The sequence below is a fragment of the Protopterus annectens genome, chromosome 1.part2 (assembly GCF_019279795.1).
Source record: "Protopterus annectens isolate FY-2018-M chromosome 1.part2, PAN1.0, whole genome shotgun sequence".
NCBI classification, from domain to species: Eukaryota; Metazoa; Chordata; order Ceratodontiformes; family Protopteridae; genus Protopterus; species Protopterus annectens.
Window position 1 is genome coordinate 754070522 of NC_056727.1, and position 23510 is coordinate 754094031.

The following is a 23510-nucleotide window of genomic DNA, read 5'->3' on the forward strand; positions in this document are numbered from 1 at the left end:
GGTTGAATATCACATACCCATATATACTGCCATGCTAATCAGCAGGTAATGAAAATTACATTAGAACATATAAATGTGTATGACTCATCAAAAGATAGTCATCTATATGTAACTTTGGCAACACCACCTGTGGGAGAATTACTTATTCATACTATAGCATTACAGCAGGTGAATTTTGTGTCTGCAATGTTAGGGGCATGCAAATGTACAGCCATACAAAGCAATGCAGCCATAGTATACATAAGGAAAATTGGACATGTATATTAACATAGGTTCATAGATTAGTACTAGGCTAACTGCCCTTGTAAGCCATTTTAAACCTAGCCAATTATCCCCTGTGAGATTCAAACCCTGTTCCTTGTGTTTGTAAGGCAAACACCTTAACCATTAGGCCACCCTCCGAACCCCTTAACATGTGTAATACACTATCAATATGTACACATGTCTGCATAGAAGCCATATGCACATTACAGTGGTATATATATATATATATATATATATATATATATATATATATATATATATATGTATATACATGTATATATCTTAATCTAGCAGTATGTAATCCACATGGCATGGATTATTATAGTCCAAGGTACAAGTACTGCATTACAATATTTAGTTACATACAGTAAGGTTTGCAAACATCAAGGAACAATGACAGCCATACCTTGTTGTTGTTGTCTTTTGGCTTTTCCCGGTTAGGGGTCGCCACAGCAATAGATTTTGACGAACGCCGAGGTGCCAGCTCAACGTTCAACCTTCAACGAAGGCACGCCCATTTACACATGTCTTTCGAACGCCCACCCAACCGCGGGGAGGACATGCAGACTCCACATAGAAGGCACTCCCTGTAATGAGTATAAATACATTGCATCTCAACATAATGAAAGAGAAACACAATATAGGATACATGCAATTGACAACATCAACATTTCCTACACATGATTTGTGTAATTATTGTCTACCAAATATTTAATCATCACATAGGTTCAGAGATTCATTGTGCACCTAAAAATCAGTGTGAAAAGAGTGGAGTTCAAGCAATTCAACCTTGTCCTCACCACTAATACTGTGTACAGACATCTGTTCAATGCACAAATAAGCAAGGTATGAACACCAAGAATTAAGCTGAAAACCACTACCATATATACAAATCGCTTACTATATGCTATTATGGTAGCAGAAATATTAAAAGTAGTGTTGTACAGCAAATACATACAACTTATATGCAAGAAATATATACCTAGAACTCGGTATAAGTAGAACACAGACGACTATCATTTGGGTGTGTCAGCAAATATTTTCTAACCTCATAATAAGCCTTTATAATTGGAACGACGTACAAATGCAATTTATGCAAAAAAAGTTGCATAGCAAAAGGTAAGTACAGTGGATTAACACTTAGAAGGTATACCTTGTGGATGCATTATGGGAAGCTTGTCGTCAAATTTGCATGCATGGATGCAATCTGAATAACATTCTCATACTGGAGATGGACTCATGCTATTGGCTGTATAGTGGAAAAATAAGGCTGAAGATAACACATACCTCACTCTCTTTGCTGCTCCTCAAGTGTGTGCATCCACTCGATGCACAGTCAGTGGTTAAGACTATGCTCCTCTGCATCTACATGAATAAAATGACAAGAAATTTGACTTGCAAATGGTGATTCTATGTTATGAGGTTAAACGTTATTTAATGTCATGCTAACTCCGTTCAGAATGTAGTAAAAAAAAGTAAGCACATTATCAAGCAGTGTCATACAAGCCTAAGTTAAATTTTGCAGACAGAGACATTTATTTCAGAGTGCAGCTGTATCACACATACCCTAGGAGAAATGATTCGAAGGTACTGGAAACAGGATTCAAACCTATGAATGCAAAACCTGTTATTCTATCAAAGAGCAATATTTAAAATCAGTCCTTGATTTTGGGCCTTTGTCCCAGCATTGTTTTTGGCTTTGTCCGATTTATTATGTTAAGAAGTTGAGAGGTATGATCCTGAATGAGGGACTTACTACTGAAGATCTCTTTATTGACATGACAAGGGCTTTTGAAATGGTCAACCATACCCTTTTTTTAGCAAAGTCAAAAGACTCAATTATGGAGATAACACCATCTACTGGTTTTGCAGCTATATAAAAGACAAAGCCTTCCAACTCTGTAACAGTGCCTTCTCTTCTCTTCTCTTCTCTTCTCTTCTCTTCTCTTCTCTTCTCTTCTCTTCTCTTCTCTTCTCTTCTCTTCTCTTCTCTTCTCTTCTCTTTTCTCTTCTCTTCTCTTCTCTTCTCTTCTCTTCTCTTCTCTTCTCTTCTTCTCTTCTCTCTGTCTTTGCTAATGATCCCCCCTTATAACTACAAAATCTTAAATTAAGAATGTACGCAAATGATATGTTGCTCCAGCAATCCAGTACCAGCCACTCTGACCTGCAAACCAAGTTGCAGAACAATTTCACTCAGTTATGCACCTGTTTCACTACTAAAAGTACTAATTAAACCTAAGAAAACCAATGCCATGGTCTTTGCCTCAGACAAGAAATTACCCACTATTCCACCTATTCCCTTAACAGATCTTAATTTGAACGTAATACTTCATGTCACGGAACAGAGGTACTTAGACCTAATACTCATCCCTACCCTTTCCTTTACCAAACACACACACACACACACACAACATGCACGCACGCACACACACACACACACACACACTCAAACACACACACTCACACACACACTCACGCACACACACACACACGCACACACACACACACACACACACACACACACACACACACACACACACACACGCACAGATTTTGTAAATAATAAAGTCCTTGCTCAGTTAAAACTGTTACAAGATCATTCACCATCTTTCACCTGCTACTTGCAGGGCCATTTTTAAAAGTATTTCAATACCCAAACTTGAATATGGCCTTCCTTTTCTCTTTATGCATTCAGACCACTGCTGAGAATAAAATTTGCCAATTCATTCTGTTGGCAGACCCCCAGATACACCATTGCAATTTGCCACTTTATTTCCTTGTTGTGTTGTGTCTTTTGGCTTTTCCCGGTTAGGGGTCGCCACAGCGGAACTCCGGTCCGCTAATGATTGGCAGTAGATTTTTACATGCCGAGATGCCGACCCTGACACACAACCTTCAACAAAGATACACCCATTCACGCATGTCTCCACACAGAAGACACTCTAGCTGAGAATCGAACAGAACAACGTCTTACAGTGAGGCGACAACAATACCGCAGCACCACGACCGCAGTTATAGGGCCACTTTATTTCCTAAGTACTCTAATTTATAAGGTGCTAAAACACAGTCACTGCCCCCTTTAAGAGTGAAGTACACAGGATAACAGTTTCATTATAGTACTCCCTCCATTTAAAACTGCCTTCTACAGACTAGGATCTGCTACCTGAAACCACCCGACTACAGACTTCAAAAATCTAGAAACCATAAAAGCTTCAAAGGTGCAATTAAAGAACATTTCTTTACTGAATCTACCTGCTACTGTTAACATTACAATGGTTAGGTAGGTAACTTACCATCCTATATCATGAATACTAGAATACATTTAATAAACGTTTCCCAGCCTTTTAATGTGATATCTTTTATGCAAATATTTCACACACACATATATCTATCTATCAATATATATATATCTATATATCTATATATATATATATATATATATATATATATATATATATATATATATATATATATAGGAGTTTATATATTATACAGTATGTATAATTGCACTGTGTTTTATGCACTGCTTACCTTGCATTTTGTAGTTTCTTTGTTTAATGCACTCTGATTGGATCTTTTAATGCCACTCTATCTGCATTCAGTCTTACTATGTTTTGAATTTTGCTATGTACTCATTTTGTATATAATATTGTTGATCAAAAGACTATGATGTATTTATGGTCTTTGGACTTGAGTCATGGCTGAAAAGGGCCAATAGACGAGTCCACTTACCAGGTGAACAAGCAGTAAATAAATAAATATGTTAAATGCAAATTGTATGTGTCACGCAGCATATAGCACATAAATACGAATGCTGCATAAGGAAACAATTTTTACACAGGTATAAATATTAATGCTATCATAGATGCAGACTGTTTAAAAAGTAGGATATCTTAATATATACAAAGAGACGATGAAAACCAACTATAAGCATAAGCAAATTTATCTAAGTCTCAGCATATGCTTGTGATAACATAGCTATATATACATTTGCAAATAACTTTATATGTATGTAAAACTTTTAGTTATGTACTTACCATAACTTTAGATGTATGGGATCCATCTCGCCTACATTCTGTACTGATGGGTTCGGAGCCAATCCTCGGCTCAGACTCGGCACGCTATACTATAGAACGAAGTCTCTTATTGGCTGAGCTATCCCACATCCCAGGATGCACCACCACTGCTTCCCCAGATCTTGTTTGTCCGCACACATGCACACACACATAGACTGTTGATATAATATTGCCAAGTGTTTCAAGATGAAACAGCTAAACTCGAACCGCCCGGTCTCTTCTGATCTTCAAGGCAGGGGGAAGGAGGGTGGGTTATTAGGAATGTAGGCGAGATGGATCCCATACATCTAAAGTTATGGTAAGTACATAACTAAAAGATGTTATGTGATCCTATCTCGCCTACATTCTGTACTGATGGGACAGCGTCCCTAGCACCTGATTCCTGGGTGTCTCACTGGAAAACACTCCTGAGAACTGTGGAACCGAAGGAAGCTCGCCCTCGAGATGCCACGTCCAATTTGTAATGAGAAATTAAGATGTGAGGAGAAGACCATGTAGCTGCAGCACAAATGTCACTAATAGCAAGCTTAGAATGAAAAGCTGCTGAAGTAGCCATAGCCCTGATAGAATGAGCTTTCACTGTAGTTGTAAGCTCTTTATTAGAAATGAGGTAAGTATGACTGATACAGTCTCTGATCCACTTGGCAATAGTGACTTTCGTGACGTCTTTGCCCAATTTATTGTCCGAAAAGGACACAAACAACTGATCTGTTTTCCGTGTTTGGTGCGTCCTATCCAAATAGAAGCGCAATTGTCTGTGAACATCCAAGGTGTGAAAGATGTATTCCACTCTATTCGAGTACTTTGGGAAGAAAACTGGAAGTTCCAATGACTGTTGCAGACAAAAACTAGAACAAACCTTAGGAACAAAGGATGGATTCGGTCTGAGGGATACTCTATCCTTGTGAAAAACCAGGTATGGTGGTTTGACACATAGGGCTTGAAGTTCCGAAACTCTTCTGGCTGATGTAATTGCAACTAAGAAAGCAGTCTTCCAAGAAAGAAATTTCAAGTCACAAGTTGCTGCCGGTTCAAAGGGGGAAGAGGTCAAAGCACCTAACACAACATTAAGGTCCCACGGTGGAGCGGGATGATATATTGGGGGCCGAAGCAGCCCAGCACCTTTCATGAATGCTTTACACAACTTGTTGCTCATCAAAGGTGGTTCTATGCTCGCATGAAAATTGGAAATAGCTGCCAATTGAACCTTGATGGTAGAGACCGAAGAACCTTGATTGAACAGAGAAGCTAAAAACTTCAGAACCTCTGACACCGGGACAGTTATGGGATCTAATCCCCGGAGTTGGGCCCAAATAGCAAATCTCTTCCATTTGCTGTTATACATTTTCTTAGTAGAAGTCTTATGGGCCGAGGACAAGATATGTATGACTTCCGGGTCCAAAGCATGGTTCCTGACTATGGTCAGAAGAGGAGGAGCCAAGCTGTTAACCTCAACGAGTGGAGGGACTGAAGAAGCTGTCCCGACTGATGGGTCAAGAGATCTGGAACTTGGTCCAGGAACCATGGACCGTCCAGTGCATATTTCCGAAGAAAGGGAAACCAGACTTGACGAGGCCAGTATGGGGCAACTAAAATCATTTTGCTCTCCAAGCGAATCGCCTTCTGGATCACCTTGGGAAGAAGGGGAACCGGTGGAAAGGCGTATAGCAGGCCGGTGGGCCAAGCTTGGACTACGGCATCCTTGGGAATCTCCCCCGGAACTGGGGTGAGAGAGAAGAACTGTTGGCATTTCGTGTTGAGGGGGGTTGTGAAAAGGTCGCAACAAGGAGTTCCCCATCTTCTGAAAATCTGAGTTGCCACTCTGTCGTTCAGAGACCACTCGTGAGGGGAGAGAATAGTTCTGCTCAGTCTGTCGGCTATCACATTGGATCTCCCAGGAATGTGTGTTGCTACCAGAAAACATTTGGTTGCAATCGCCCAATCCCATACTTTCATGGCCTCTCTGCAAAGGGGGTAGGATCTGGTCCCTCCCTGCTTGTTCAGGTACCAGACTACTGACATGTTGTCGGACTGGATGGCAATCATGCCCGGAGGGAGGTAATCGTGTAGCGCTTGCAGAGATAGAAGCACCGCCCTCATTTCTAGTATGTTGATGTGGAGGAGACTCTCGTCGGAATGCCACTTGTCCTGGACTGACCTGCCCGTAATGTCCCCCCTACCCCGTCTGGGAGGCATCCATAGTCAATGTGGCCACTGGAGGTGGTGGAACGAAGGGTCGCCCCTGATCCAGGTTGGAGGAAAGAAGCCACCAACGAAGGTCCTGTTTGCACGTCTCTGTGATCAGAATGAGGTGACTGAGAGGGAGATCCTGATAAGACCACTGGACTGACAGGAGCCACTGGAGAATCCTCATATGTAATCTTGCCAAGGGGACTAGGAGAACGGTGGCCGACATGGAACCTAACAGTTGTACGACCATCCTGGCTGGGGCTCGGCGTTTGAGAAGCAAGGCTCGAACTTGAGACTGTAATGTTTCTGTCCTCTCTGTAGGAAGATAGACCCGCATTTGCTTTGAGTCTATCTCTACTCTGATAAACCGTATGCGCTGAGATGGCAGCAACACAGACTTTGCCCAATTGAAGGTGATTCCTAGGGAGTTGCCTAGAGATATAGTGGCTGCTAGGTTTTGTAAGAGTAGACGCCTGGAGGTGGCAGTTAGGAGCCAGTCGTCTAGGTATGGAAACACCTGGAATCCTAGACTTCTCAGGTGAGCAGTCACCACCGCCAAACATTTGGTGAACACCCTGGGGGCTGTGGTGAGACCAAAGGGCAGCGCACGGAACTGAAAATGACTGCCTCCCAGGTTGAAGCGCAAGTGTCTCCTGGATGCCTGATCTATCAGGATGTGATAATAGGCGTCCTTGAGATCTATGGAGCACATCCAAACACCTTTCTCCAGCAGCGGGAGAATGGATTGCAAGGTGACCATCCGGAACTTGGACTTTTTGACTGATCGATTTAGCTTGCTGAGATCCAAAATGGGCCTCAAGTCCCCGGTCTTTTTTGGCACCAAAAAGAATCTTGAGTAAGTCCCTAATCTGGTCTGGCCTACGGGGACCGGTTGGATGACTCCTTTTTGAAGCAGCTTTGAGATTTCGATGGCTGCAAGATCCCGTTGACTGGGTGGTGGGTCCAGGATTTTTTGGGATGGTGGGGGGGGGTTGAGAAAAGGGGATGGTGTAACCTCCGGCGATGATTCGGAGCACCCATCGGTCCTGAGTGATATTCTCCCAGGCCTTTAGGTGCTTCGAAAAATGACCCCCGACTGGCTCGGGAGCTGCACAGTCGGGCAATCCTTCAGGGTTGCTGGAAAGTTGAGGAGCCACGAAAGGACTCGTGGTCTCCAGTGTTGCGGGGGCCTCCGCCGCCTCCGGGACGGCGTCTTCCTGAAAAATTTCCCCCTCCTCTGCCTCTAGAAGGGGGATCGCCCTGCTGTGAGGAGTAAGTCTTTTGAGATTTATGGAACCACATTTTCCCCCCTCTTCTAGCCTTGGGATAAGGCCTGAAGGGAGTGGAAAACCATGCCCCTACGGCAGTCAAAGTCTTACCCTCTTGTTCACAGCGAGTCAAGGTGTCCTTTACCTTGGGTCCAAACAAAGAGGACCCATCAAAGGGAGCGTCGGCAAAGTAAGACTTGAAGGCTTCCGCAAAATGACACAGGCGAAGCCAGGCTTGTCTCCGTAGAGCAACACCTGTTCCCGCCGCTCTACTCGCCCCCTCGGCTGCATACAAAATGAGCCTCACGGACGAGTTCGATATCGATGATAGGGTAGCCAACTGAGAGCTAACCGTCTGGGCCAACTGCTCAGGTAGATTACCAGAGAGGGTATCTGAAAGTTCCTTGATCAGATCCCTCTGAAGTCTGGTGAAGTGCGTCAGATAATTCAGAGACCTTAAAGTAAAGGCTGCTGAAGTAAGGGTGCGCTTCCCGTACCGATCCATGCTCCTGGACTCTTTATTAGGAGGATGGATGGACATCGAAGCCTCTGCCACATCTTGTTGGGTAGCAGATGCCACCACCAGGGCATCTACAGCCACACCTGTGGAGAGGAAATCCTTTTCGGGGGGGCTGAAAGAAATTTATTAGGGCGAGCTGGCACCGGTTCCACAGAATCCGGGTGCTCCCACGCCCTTCGAGAGATCAAATCCAGGAGCTCATCGAACGGCGGAGACACCCAGGAGGCGAGGGCTGAGCCCCAAAGGCCTTGAGGAATACCGACTCCTCAGTGGAAGGGGGTTTGGACTGCCAGTCGCCTCGTTGCTTCTGGATTTCCAAAATGTGCGCAAAGGAGACATCATCCGAGGACAACTTGGGGGACCCCTCCGCATCATCGAGGTCGGTGTCCGAGGTGAGAGACTCATCAGGGGAGTCAACGTGCTTCCTCTTGCACTGTCTCTTCCTTGGAGGTTCCTCCAAGGACGCTTCGGAGGGACCTTCAGGAAGAGGGGAACCCCCAATGGGGGTGACCTCAGGCCCCAGGGCTCCACTGTCTTGAGACAGGGGGACTACAAAGAAACCAGTCTCCATGCCAAGGGAAGGTGCCGGTGAGATGGTGGAGGTGGCCAAAGAAGATTTGGCCAAAGCACTCCTCATGGCCCTGAAGGCCGGACCCCCAGAGTCCTGGGAAGGTCTGACCCCCGAGGCCGCAACAGTAGACAGCACTCCTGCAGCCGACGCACCGAGAGGGAGGCTCAGAACCGAAAACATCGGTCCCGAAGAATCACCCCCGGGGCCGACCGAGGAGGTCCGTGTACCGAACTCCGACCCGAAGGTCGGGGTTGGAGCAAGGGTCGGAGCCGACCCGAAAACCTCCATCGGCTCCACCAGCACCGACTCCAATGGTGCCGAGGCTGTTGGAGGAGGAACCAAGACAACAGGGTGGGTAATCGGCTCCGGAGCTGACTGGGCTGGAGCCGAAACCAACTTTTGGAAGACTGGAGACTGAAACAGCCTTTAAAGTACCCTGTCAATGTCCAAATCCGACATCCTCGAAGACCGAGAAGAGATCGAACGGGTTCGAGTCGACTTCTCCACCGGTTCTGAAGGACTGGGGGACCGGCTCCGAATCGTCTCGATAAATATCGGTGCCGAGGGAGACTCCACAACCATTGCAATTTCCCTCGGAGCCGAAGTGGACTTCGGCGCCGAAGGGGAAGAGTCTGAGTGGGCAACTCTCATCGGCTCCGAAGACAGTGGAGCCGATGAAGGTGACCCGCCTCTCGAAGCTCTAGCCGTTGGCTCCGAAGCCAGAGGAGTCGAGGCTGGAGGCATAGAGGCAGACCGTTCCGCCCTCGGCTCCGAAGTCCGTGGAGCCGATGGAGAAGCCTGCCGAGATTTCTTTGTGGCCGATTCCGACGGGCTGGTCGGAGCCGACGATTTCTTTTTCTTCGAAGGTGAAGAGGAAGAAGATAAAGCCTCCTCAAAAGAAGGTGTAATAAGCCCTTTTAATATCAATTTGTTTTTCCTCTCGGAGGACCCGGGAGAAAAAAGCGTGACAAACGCTGCATGACTCCTGAAGATGTTTAGGGCCTAAACAATACACACATAAAGAGTGATCGTCCGTTATGGACATTTGTAACTGCATTTAGAGCATTTTTTTGAACCCAGATTGTCTGTGCTCTTTAGACATGTTGACACACAATCACTACACAAAAAAGAAACTTTAGTCACAAAACTTTCTTAAAGATGATGAGAATTAGGGCAAGACCCCTCTAACATAAAACGGGATACTTGACCAACTATAATACTACCACAAGACTCACACTAAGTATTTCAATCACGCGTGAGGGCAAGGCCCCTCTAACTTAAACGGGATCCTTTCCCTCAAATTAAAGATAAATTTTACCACAAAATTTAACTCAAACTCAGTCACACAACAACGACAGCTGTTAAAACAGCTTTTGGGTCGATTATCAAAAAATTCCTGACAGAAATTTCTTAAGAAATAAGCACTTAGCTCAGCCAAGTCCGAGACCATGTCTTGCTTGTAAAGTGGCAAACGAGATCTGGGGAAGCAGTGGTGGTGCATCCTGGGATGTGGGATAGCTCAGCCAGTAAGAGACTTCGTTCTATAGTATAGCGTGCCGAGTCGGAGCCGAGGATCGGCTCCGAACCCATCAGTACAGAATGTAGGTGAGATAGGATCACATAAAATCTAATGTTATATCAATGTATATCTCTACCCATATCTAAATACATATGTTCTTATGTATATACATATGCATACAAATACATATACATATATGCTTATACACATGCACATATATTTCTCTCACTCCCTTTCTCTCTGTCTCTCTCTCTCTATATATATATATATATATATAGGTTCATAGGTTCATAGGTTAGTACTAGGCTAACTGCCCTTGTGAGCCACTTTAAGCCTAGCCAGTTACCCCCTGTGAGATTCAAACCCTGTACCTTGTGTTTGCAAGGCAAACACCTTAACCATTAGGCCACCCTCCCATCCTAAAGTCAGTTGCCAGAGTCGAACCCAGGATACCATGCACTAGAGTCAAGGTACTACACCACTAAGCCATGACAGCAATCTATATATATATATATAGATGCACACACACACACACACACACACACACACACGCACGCATACACACACACACACACACACACACACACACACACACACACACACACACACACGCACACACACACACACACACACACACACACACACACACACACACACACACACACATACACAAACACACCCACACACACACACACACACACACACACACACACACACACACACACACACACACACACACACACACACACACACACACACATACACAAACACACCCACACACACACACACACACACACACACACACACACACACACACACCGGGATATGCAGATATGTATAGCTATGGATATACATGTGTATACTGGTCTGCAAGGCCATAGAACGTATCATCATGGAACTTTTAAACAAAGACATTGGTAATCTCCAAACTCTGGACCCCACCCATTTCGGGTTTGTAAAAGGCAAATCATGGCTCCTAAACCTGATAGACTTCTTTGAAGCAGTCACCAAAGCCGTAGATAAGGGTAAGGTGGTTTACACAGTCTATCTAGATCTTGCCAAGGCTTTCAACATCATCCCCCACTCTGGAATTATAGATAAACTCACTAAACTAGGTATAAATCCCTATGTCACAAGATGGGTTGCCAACTGGCTCACTGATAGAACCCACACTGTGAAAGTAGCAGACACCAAATCCGACTTCAGACCAGTGACAAGTGGAGTACCACAGGGTACAGTCCTGGGTCCTCTCCTGTTTGGTATCTACTTCTCTGAAGTACAGGCTAGCACAGAAGGTCTTTGGCTAACAAAGTTCACAGATGACTGCAAACTAGGAGCCATAATTGAAACTCCTAACGATGTGGACATCCTACAAAAGGGCCTCACTGAGACAGATGCCTGGTGTCAAAGCCATGGCCTCAAGCTCAATGCCAAAAAGTGCATTGTCATCCCCTTTGGTAAAAACTCTGTACCCATGAACTACAACATAGGCGGTAGTATACTTAACACCGAATGCGTGATAAGAGACCTTGGGACACAGGTGGACAGTAGTCTCTCCTTTGATAATCACATCGCCACAGTAGTCAGGAAATCCTTCTACATGGCACACCTCATCACAAAAGGCTTCTCATCCAGGAAAAAAGAGGTCATTGTTCCCCTCTACTCATCACTCATTAGACCCATTATAAAGTACAATGCCCCTTTTGGTATGTACCTCACAAGACATCTACAACAACTGGAAAGGCCACAGAAATACCTCACAAAGAGGATTACCGGCCTCAAACAGATGCCCTACGCAGACCGTCTCAAAAAACTCCAGCTTTACTCCATCACATATCGCCTACTCAGAGGTGATCTCTGCCTAACATACAAAGCTATGTCAAACCCAGAGCTGTTGGACATGCTCCACTTAAAGAAATCCCAATCCCTCCGAGCTACACGTTCTAGGGACCTAAACCTTGTCACCACAATAAACAGAACATGCCGGAGGGATAGATTCCTGTCCCAGAGACTTCCCATACTCTGGAATAAACTACCTGTCTATATCAAACAAAGCTCCTCATTAGCACTCTTCAAGAAAAATCTTGATGATTGGATGGGAAATAGGAAATTCACCCCGGGGATCACCTCTGTGGCTCTGCTTGACAGTGGCACAGGAAAATAATTTTCTTGGGTGGCGTAAGCCAGGGTACGTTTTTGGATGGGCTTGTATAGGCCCCAGGGCCGATAGCCTAGTACCTACCTACCTATGAACCTATTGATGTATCTACCAACGTGCATAGAATGAAATGAGACAGAGAGGGATGTGTGTGACTTTGTAAATTTCTGGCATGTAATAAAACTAAATGGCATATGCTGACTGGGATTGCATACCAGATGGTGGCCTCAATCAACATCAGACAATTCTCATTATCCTACAAATTACAAACATGGACAATAAATGTTGATATCCACACAATAAGTGAATAGATAATCCCACAGAGAAGATTACCTTGCATAAGTTGCAAGTAAAAAAAAAAACAAGCCTAAATTTAAAGCAAACACATAGCTGTGCACTACACAAGTTAAATGTCTGTTGTAGGATTTAAACCCACAAACACAAAAGAAATTTCATTACAGTCATTTACATTACATAGAGTGCTAACCCTCCAGCTATACCACATACCACAGTCAAGATGTTAAGGTGTGGATTATGGCACTTACTGTAAGCATCCGGGGCCTGGCTTTGAATCTCTGCTATCCTATTCAGAAAATCATCCTGGTCCCTTGGGTGTCAATCATTGTATCAATCATAGACCTGCACCTGTAGATCCTAGTATGTCCTCTGAGCACCCTCACAATCTGGTTCCACAAGTCGATATGAGGGGAAGTTCATCTGGTGTGCCCATATCCTCAGCTCATATCCCACATAGACAGCCAGCATCTGGTGGGTCTCCTTATTCATCCAGTTGGGTACTCATATGTGCTGCAGCCTCCTCTCAGTTGACATTTCCTTGAAAATCTTGTAAAATTTGATGAAAAACATATTCCAAAAATGCTCCCTAAGGTACAACTCAGTTCAGAAGTAGCAATGGTATGACAGGAAATATATCAATATCACATTGTAAAAGTGGCTCAAATAGGGTCAGAATATTGGTGGGCAGTGGGCATGTGTGCAACATATCTACATACAATAATAATAATAGCATCTATGCAGAACTATTTGTTAATGCTCCAAGATTTAAGAATGTACGTGGATGTTCACTGATGTGATTTCAAAATAATGTATGCTAATGAACCCCATTAATTAAGTATGGAGCAAATGGTACCTAATAGCTGTTTTCCCTGAACTAACATCACTATTAGGTTTAACTGCTTCACTCCACTTACCATAAGGTAAGTGATCATGAGGTCAGTTGTTTGTATTGTTCTTTTTTAAACTACATTGCTCATTATCACATTGCTATTTTCATAGTATCATGTATGAAACTTCTAACACATTTCATGCATTTTTTTGTTCAGGAAAGTCTCTGCACATCTGTAGGTCAGTTACATAAAAGATGGTGATGGCCTTCCCCAGTATGCATTTGAATGCATGGCCAGCATTACCAGGGAGGTTTTCCCCATATACATGGATATGGCTACAAGCAAACTAGCTCTAGGTAAACTGTGGATATGGACAGAATCTGCCTATATCTATCAGTAATGCACTTTTACCTATATGTCTTTATTAGTGTTTGCAGATAAAGATCAGTTATTGAGGCATTGAACTAAACGGCACATAAAAGAGAGCTGTGTCAATACTGTTAAAGTAAAGCCACTGGGTCAAAGGCTACTGCCATGTAAATAATAAAGCTTGCAAGTACAAGATATTGTTTCAAATTTTTACCCTTAAGGAAGCTAATTCACTTAAATTCCTGGATCATTTGGCAGGTGAAAAACTAAAAATGGTAGAACAAGTTCACAGTATAAAAGCAAGGAGAGAATGTATTCCTGATCTGTATACATTCAGAAATAGTCACACAGTTGCAGAAACATCTTAAGTTCTATACAATGCCACAACAGAGCTGTCCTTCACAAATATGGTGATTTAATCACTGTCTTAGGAAACATACCGTAAGATTATATCATGAAAATAAATGCTGATTCTATTCCAGTGATCCATGATTGAAAATAGTGCCATTAGCTCTCAGGAGCAGATAGGAATAAATGCAGAACATGACAATAAGAATTGATTAGAACAGGCAAAATGTGTGAATAATATAAATATTGTTACAAGGGAAGACAAGACTTGTATTTGTATTGCTCTGCAAGATCTGAATGAATTGATTAAAATGATAACATTACCTATTGCTTACTTTTGAAGACGTGACAGCAATGATCACAAATCTAGATTCTTTCCACTACTTTTAGCAATACAGGGTTTCTTTCAGATAAAGTATGATTAAGAAAACTCTACATTGTGTACATCCCATATGCTACTGAAAAAGTATAGAGTCTTTAGACTTCTATTGGGATTTAATAAACAATATTCCACAGAAATGCTACACTGGTAGTTGAAAACTCATAACGCACTGTAAGTATAACCACTGAGTTACTAGCATGTAGTCAGGTACAAAAAGTGCATGAGTAGAGAGTGGTACTGATTCTAAATAGATTAAACAGCATAATTCCAAGTTAAATAATAGCAACTGTAAAATGAAAGTGTCAGGTATAAAACACATTGGTCATATTCTAATATCAAAGGAACTTAGGCAGGATAAAGAAGTCGAAGTAAATGTGCAACTATCAAAACCAGAAGAAAAGGAACCACTGATGAGATTTCTGGGAATGAAACTGTATTGTACAGAGCTTGTACTTAATATGAGAGTTCATGGGCCAGTTTCCAAAAGAATTCCAAAATAAAGTTGCAGACAGTGCAACATGCTGAAAGAAGTTAGAGCATCAGCAGTGGACATGATTCCATAATGGACAGTAAAACATGAAAAAGTACTAATTTATTTGGGGTAGGATAATTATGGACTCTGTATGTCAGCCAGATTCCAAATCATGGAGTGTGTGCCTAATGATATTAAAATGTAATAGACTAGTGCACCAACAATCTTATGAAAGTTCTCAGTGGAGGCCATTTGTGTTTACCCTTTACTTACTAATCAACCCTGAATTCTGCAAAATATAACTAACTTTATCTCTCTTTCTCTCTCTCTCTATATATATATATATATATATATATATATATCCATCGACAAACTCTTTTTCCCATTTTGCACATGGAGTTGGGGTGTCACTTCAATAGTGACAATCATCTAGAACCAAGGTTTACATATATTTGTGAAAACAGAAACTGAGAAAAAGGAGTGCCATTGAAACTGTTATTTGCATAAAATTCAGTCAGTTACTGTTTAGTAAGAACACTGTTTGAATGCCAGCAAAAAGCAAATTTGGAGAACAAGAAAGAAAGTAAACCAGAAAAAGTGAAGAAAAAAACACCAACTGGGAAGGATTCTGTAGCTGTACAGCAAAAAAAAACAGTTCAAGTTTCAGCTTTGTTTCAAGAGATATCTTCAATTAATTTAGAGCCAAAAATAAATGAAATGTATTCAGGGGTGATTAAAATAAATGAAAATTTGAAAAAATATATCAACTTAATAAAAGGGTAAAAATAGAAGAAATGTTAACTAGCTATTCATATGAACTGATAAAACTGCAAAAAATCAGAGGGTGAGATGAACAGAAGGTTGGCTCTGTATGACGCTTCTCAAGAAGAGTTTTTTTTTAAATAGTGAGAAGACAGAACACATAGAGAAAACATGAGATTGTCTGCTGTACCAGAGAACCTTGAAGGAACAGACTGTATTAATTTTATGAAAGCACAAATAAGCAACTGGATTGGTGTTCCACAGCAAGGTTTATTAACTGAAAGGGCACATTGAGTATATGCTCCTAACCTGGCCATGGGAAAGCAGCCAAGACCTGTATTAGTAAAAATGTAATCACACCAGCAGAAAAAGTTGATCCTGACAAAACTATGGCAGAAAGGAGATGTATTAAAAGTGGAGAGAGCAGAGTGTTTGTGGAAAATTATTTTTCACTGTACACCAGGCAGAGAAGAAGAGAAGAATTTATAGCAGGAATCATGGAATATCAAAGGCAAGTGTGAGATTAAAGCTGCTGTATTCAGCTATCTTCAGAGTATTTTTTCCTGGAGAACTGGAGGATCAAAGACATTTTTATGCAGAGCAGGTTAAAGAGGAAATAAACATTTTATTCAACAAAAAATGAGCCAGCAAGCAGCAGTGAATGCTGCTTCTCATTATTCTGACAGTAAAGTTCATAGAGAGACATTGCCAGTGAAACATTTCCAATGTTCCAAAGGAAAATCTTGAGACACATAAAAAACACAGGAAGTGATGAGAAGAATCAAGCATACCTTGGATTTGAACCAGAGTCTAGTCTTGGGAGATGGAGATGATTAGGAAGGCCAGCAACTCTGAAATTTGTGAGTAAATGTGAGATTATGAAACATCAATCACATTTGTAAAATATGGCTTTGCAAATAAAAGTGACTGAGAAATGACTGGACATTTGGTGGCTTTGTTAAACCTGTGTGTGGACTGTGAAACATATGCCACACATTATACTTTTTTTCCAATAAACATCTTTATTATATTATCACATATGACATAGGCAATCTCACATTTATATCAATGAAAAACAAACAACATTGACACCTCTTTAGTTACAAACCTTATACATCACAGAAACCATTGAAACAACTGCAGTTGCAAACACTATACATCACTTATAATCTAACCAGTCATTGTCAGTTAAGCATTATATGGATCATTCAAATCCTGCCTCTTAAACCTCATTCCTTCTCTGCATATATTGTTCCCACAATTCCCATTTTTTCCTATGTAGTTTTCTCCTTCGCTTTTCTAAAGATCATAATTCTATTTGTTTTATTTCTGTTACTATATTCACTAATTCTAGTAAAGTTGGTCTAGACTTTGATTTCCATTTTCTAGTAATTGATTTTTTGGCAGCCACCATAATTAGACTCAGCAAGGCTTTATTTACTATGTCTAGGCAATTCTGATATGATATCATAGCTCAAAAAATCATCACCCCAGTCAATCCAATCAGCTCATCCACTATCTCCGACAAAGAGGTCCGAAGGGAATCCCTAAAGTCTGCCAGCTCATTACACTCCCAAAATATTTGTTCCCAGTCACCTCTTTCTGGCCCATCACACCTCCAACATTTACTATCTACCTAAGGAAAAATTCTTTGGAGTCTGCTTGGGGTTATAAAAATACCTAAGTAAACACTTCTAGGCAAAGATCCTAAATCTTCACCATACATTATGCCTTTAATGTTTAGAAGGACACTAAAGGGGAAAAAAAGATGTAACTGTAAGTAAAACATTTTTTGTTGTCATTAGTATTTGTATAAAACATTTCATGATATAAACTGCATATTATATTGTAAAGCAGCTTTGTATAGTATGTAGTCAGGGGTGTTTTAAATATGTGGGGTCTTTTCAGTGGTTCTTCTTTGTGTTAAAGATATTAGTAAATAAGCACCTTTTTAGCTGTAAGAAAACTAAGTTTTACAGTACAACAATAGATGAATGGCTGAGCAAAAGGAAGTTTCAGTTAATATACTGCTGTGATCTTTGACAGTTAGGCTGGGGGGTGAGGTGTAAAAGTGTACAGATTATATTATATGAAGAACTTAAGATGATTATTTCCCTTGTTTTTCCTAAGGTGAATGTCGAGATTAATGTCCTTGACTTAAGCTATAAACAATTTTTGTAAGCAAATAGGCTTGGAAGATAAGACAATATGATGAAAGCCTTGACAAATGCTAAGCTTTTTGCATCTGCAAAGATAGTAGCTTGTTTTGTTCTCCATTAGCAAATGTTCTTAGTGACAGACAATAACTCTTTAGCAGAAGGCAGTTAGCAAGTGGAATTCTGTACATTTTGTTCTGGGTGATATTTAAATAGATCTTTTCATGCATCTGCAAGTTGTTATCTATTTTTTTTCATTGCTGACAATTTTGCATGGAAACAAGCTATCTGCAGATGCAAGCAATTAATCTTGGGAGCTCTGAGCTTTGTTGAATGGAATGTAATTTTGAAGGTACAATGACAACAGTTCAGTAAAAATAAAGTTTGAAATTATGGGAAGTCAATAAGACATAATAGCCTCCATGGCAGCTTTAATATGTTAATGCATTTAAAAGAAAAGTGCATTTTAAGTAGTGGGAATACAGGCTGTAACATGCACTTCAGCATGGGTAACCTTAATTATAGATTAGGTTATGCCTGTGGGTACAGCTATCTATTTGGGGCAATTGCTCCTATCTGAAAGGTTAGTCTTCCTTTATTTGAAAAAGTACACAATTTTGTGTATTTGTTCTACATTAATATGGGATGGAGGTATCCTGAAATGTATTTAGTTTTTAGCAAAAAAAGTTTTGAAAAATGTGGCACAGATTCAAACGGAGATGAGAAGAAACAACTGTGTAAAATATCAGGCTGGTAAACATTAGTTTATGCATGTAAGACAAAAGTGGAAATACATATTATAACAATGGACATGTATAATAGCTGCAAACAATAGCTTTTTATTATAATAACTACACTATCCATAGTATGGTAAAAACACAGTGACGCTGATTCCTGAAGGTCTGCTCCAAAAGGAACAAGATGCAAAATTGAATGTAGAAACACTGGAAACAGACCACCACGATAAATGGAAATATTTTAATGATCAAGGACAAGCGCTTTCGCGTACATAGAAGCACGCTTCTTCAGATCCATAAAAACTACATTTCGTAGGTGTCATATATATACTAAAAAGTTCTCATTAGTAAAAACAATCAAACAATTAACTAATCAAGCTGTAAAACCAATATCCTATTAATGAGTGAATGAACTAATTTAGTATACAAAACATTTTTTAAAAACGGCAATTATATACTTTTCAAACATTATTCAGGATGTATTAAAAACATTTTAAGACAATTTTAAAACACTTTTGAGGTTCTTCATAACCCCTGTGAATACCTATATCTGAAGCATCATAAAAGACCTTGTAAATTTATTCATTGCATACTGCCCTTGCCATAATTATTAATCTAACCACTAAATTAAGTAGTTATTTCGCCTCTAAAATGAATCAAAGACCTGAGTAAAACAAATCATCTTAAGTGAAAGAAGTAACGTAAATAAATTCAGAATGATTAAAAATATATTATATAGAAACCTATTATATAGAAACCTGTCTTTCCTGCCTCAATGTCTACCTACATGATTCTATTGAACAAATTCTACCTGCATGAATCTGCTAAATGAATTATAAATATATGTGAAAAGATATATGTGAAAAAATATAATTATATAGTTATCTATCAGAATGGACAATAATATGTGAGACACATGAACTTCTTAATTAATAAGACGTGCTTATGTGTACTGTGCAAAAATGCAGATATAAATTATATTTTATTGCTAATCCTTTTTATCATATCAACTATAAGGCCAGTATCAATCTATAAAAAACTATTAAATACGTATATAATATAGATATTATAAATATTATAGCAATTATAAATATTATACTATAAATCTCATAAAAATTATAAATATTATAATTATTATAAATATATATTTTAGAAAATAATATTGGTAATAAATATAAAATATAAAATATTGATACCTATAATGATGTTGAAAGAAAAAGAAAAAAGGCTCTATGAAATTCAAACACTATTTACTAGCAACTACATAAAGAACTGAAAGTATATTCTTACTAAAGAACATGTTAACTATCCATAGTATTTTGGAATGTAAAGGCTTCACAGATATAGACAAAAAGGAAAGAGCATTAAATTATGTTGGAGAATACAGAGTACAAAAAGCAATGCTGCAGGAAACACATTTGGAAAGAAATGGACATGTAAATTTGACAAAGAAAGGATTTCAGGTTGGATATTCCAGAGAATATCAGGACCAAAGAAACAGGCTAGTAATAATATTGATTATTAGGGGCCCCAATATTGATAGAAGAGGGAAATGACAATGGTAGACTGCTATTATGGAGAAGAACATTTGGGGGAAATAATCAGCTTTGAGCAGAGAATTTGATTTGTAATAATGAGGACGTATCAGGAGGACCTACAAGGGAAGGTATACCAAAAGAGGGTACATTTCTGAAGTAATTTATGAAAATATTTGGAATAGAAAATGTGGATTCAGTAGTAGGAATTCAGAATTTGCATATTATTCCCATAGTACAATAATTGAGCTAGACTGGATAGAAATTATATTTAACAGGAGCATTTGCAGTTAATTGAACGCTTGAACATGCAGCCAATAACTATGTCAGATCATGTACCAATAAAAACTAACATGAAAATACAGGTAATTAATTGGTATCTGTCCAGATGCCGGTCCCCTGGTTTAAAAACTTCCGCACTGACACTAGTTAAAAGAGGATCCTCCCAATCAGAATCTGCACTAATTACCAAAGATATACATCAGGGACCCATTCTTGATCTCTCCTCTTCTCCGTACTTATTAACAAACTTCCTTATGCTGCCCCTCCCCCATCTACCACTTATTCTCTATTCTGATTACATGGTCACTTAACGATCAGGTCACTTTCACACCAAAATTCAATACCAGCTGCAATCAGACTTACAAGAGCTCCACCATTGGCTCGAACCATAAACTACTTCTCAGCCCCACCAAGACCAAAACTATATGCTTTGGAACCCCACAGAAAATTCACCAAGCACCTAACTTTTCAACTACCTTTGACCTATACAACCATTTCATACAGATGACCTCTACAAAAAAATACCTAGGGCAATTGCTTGATCAGTCACTAAACTTCTATTTCCACACAGGTAAAGTGAGAGACAAAATAAACTCTCTCCTCTTCTGGGCAAAATAATTTCTCCTTTTCTATCTCAACCAGCCAAAGTAGCCATTAGCAAAGGAGTTCTCCTTTCACAACTAGAATATGTATCCCAATTTTTGCTTCTGCCTCCAAGAAAAAATAATGGCACACTCCAGACTGTCTCTAACAGTATCTGCCAATTCATTATAAACTCACCTCTATGTGAGCATCACTGTATCACTGTAAAATGAAAGCCAGCTGGCCACCCAAAAAACAAAGATCTAACTTACTTTTAGAATCCCAACTCTACAAACTACTCTAGCTTCACATATTTACTCCACTTGCAGCTATACTTCATGAAAAAAAAACTCCCTATACAACCTGAGACACTACACAAAAGCTATGCAAAATTTCATTACCAATGGAATCAAACTGCACAGCACTGCACATGCTTTCTCCTCTCAGGCACCTGCTCTTTGGCAAGCTCTCCCCATCGACAATATAGAACTCAACACTTATTCCAAATTCAGAATGCAGAGTCTGAAATTGGTCAGTACTGGTCAGTGCACTACCCTGGTAAAAAATACAAAGAAAGAAAGAAAGAAAGTAAACATGAGACAGTGGTACTTTCCCACCTAACTGTTCAAAAGAGAGGAATATAAGGAATAGGTAGTGTAAATTATTCAAGAGTTGTTAGGGAAGATAGAAATATCTTCAAAATGAATAGCTAGTAACTGGGATAAAAACTGAAAGAAAAAAAGAAAGTGATATGGTTAAGCAGTAATATGAAGTATTTAGAGGGGCTGACAAAGGTAAAAATTATCCCAGAATAAGCAGAATCTCACAGAATGAAAAGAAAAGCAACTGCAGAGTACTAAAGAGAAAATAAGGGAGTATTTGGATAATATGTATGAGCTTAGAATGATTGCTGTTAAGCAACTATTTTTTGATAGCAACTCAAGAGCACAACAGAAAGTACAAAGAGTTGTCACCTATCTTAGGGAACTCATGACTAGAAAAATAGCTAAAGATCCTACAGAGGTATAAGACATATTTCTGAAAATTTATGAAGATTTGTACAAAGCAGAGAAATGTAGAAACCAAGAAAGAGCACAAATGGAAACATTTTTGGAACACTTAAATATGCAAAGATTAGAGGAAGACAAGGCTCAACAACTAATATGTAAGATAGGAGGAGGAGATGAGATAAAAACAGTGACGCATAATCGATCTGCTGGAAAGTCTTCAGGAACAGATGGCATTCCTGTAGATGTATGGAAGTTAGTAGGAATGAAAGTGATAGATATCTGGAAGATTTTGTTTAATAGTATTTTAAAACAAAGGGAAGTAACAGAAGGGTCTATATTACCAGATCGAATGTTTAGGTTATCGAACACCGAAACATCGAACTGGTAATACCGAAACTAAAAACCACAAACAGCACAGGGAAAGAATTCTGTTGGCCACAAAAAAAAAAATTAAACCCAAACAAAGTGGGGGATGTGCCCCCCACAGCCCCCAAACTAAATATATCAACTCCGAGATCGCTCTAAGTAGACAAAATGGCAAAAATCTGACTAATAGCCATGGGAAATCTTTCATTAAACCAGATGTTTGCATTTTTTTGCTTTCAGTATTACCAGTTCAATGTTTAGATGTTTGATAACCTAAATATTCAATCTGGTGATATAGACCTGTACCAGAATTTTTGAAGAAAGCTGTAGTGGCTATATTTCCCAAAGGGGCAAATACTTATCAGACCCAGCTTCAAACAGACCCATTTCAATTTTAAACCCTGATTATAAAGTGGTTATGTCTATACTAGCTCAAATGGTAAAGGCATTTACAAAATTGATAGATATGGATCAATGTGGTTTTGTGGAGGGGAGGCAAACATTTGACAACATTAATAGAACAATGATCATCGAAAGAGAAGTAGAATTTAATAAATACTGCTGTTATTGGTGGGTCTTGATGCAGAGAAAGCATTTAACAGAGTAAGATGGAATAGTATGGGTAGGGCAATGGAAGAATTTGCATTCCTGGATATAATAATAAGGTGAACTGGAAGGAAACAATCAGAGACAAGAATTAAAGTGTGAGGTTTCCTCACTTATAAATTGTGTTTGAACAGAGGAACCAGGAAGGGGTGTCCTCATTCTCCTTTGTTATTTGCTTTGTATTTAGAACTGCTGGCAAAGAATATAAGG

General features: G+C 40.0%; 1 long non-coding RNA gene across 3 annotated transcripts in view; it reads right to left on the bottom strand.

The window, feature by feature from the left end:
• Positions 1-23510, bottom strand: part of LOC122791131 — a 1637998-nt gene that overhangs the window by 953647 nt on the left and 660841 nt on the right. The window contains exons 3-4 of one of the 3 annotated variants that reach the window (XR_006363113.1): positions 1552-1629; positions 813-851 (exon numbers count right to left, since the gene is read on the bottom strand). The exons of the other annotated variants lie outside the window; for them this stretch is intronic. This is a non-coding gene — a long non-coding RNA (uncharacterized LOC122791131). Of the gene's footprint in view, positions 1-812; positions 852-1551; positions 1630-23510 lie in introns of those variants that run through there. 3 annotated transcript variants of the gene reach the window in all.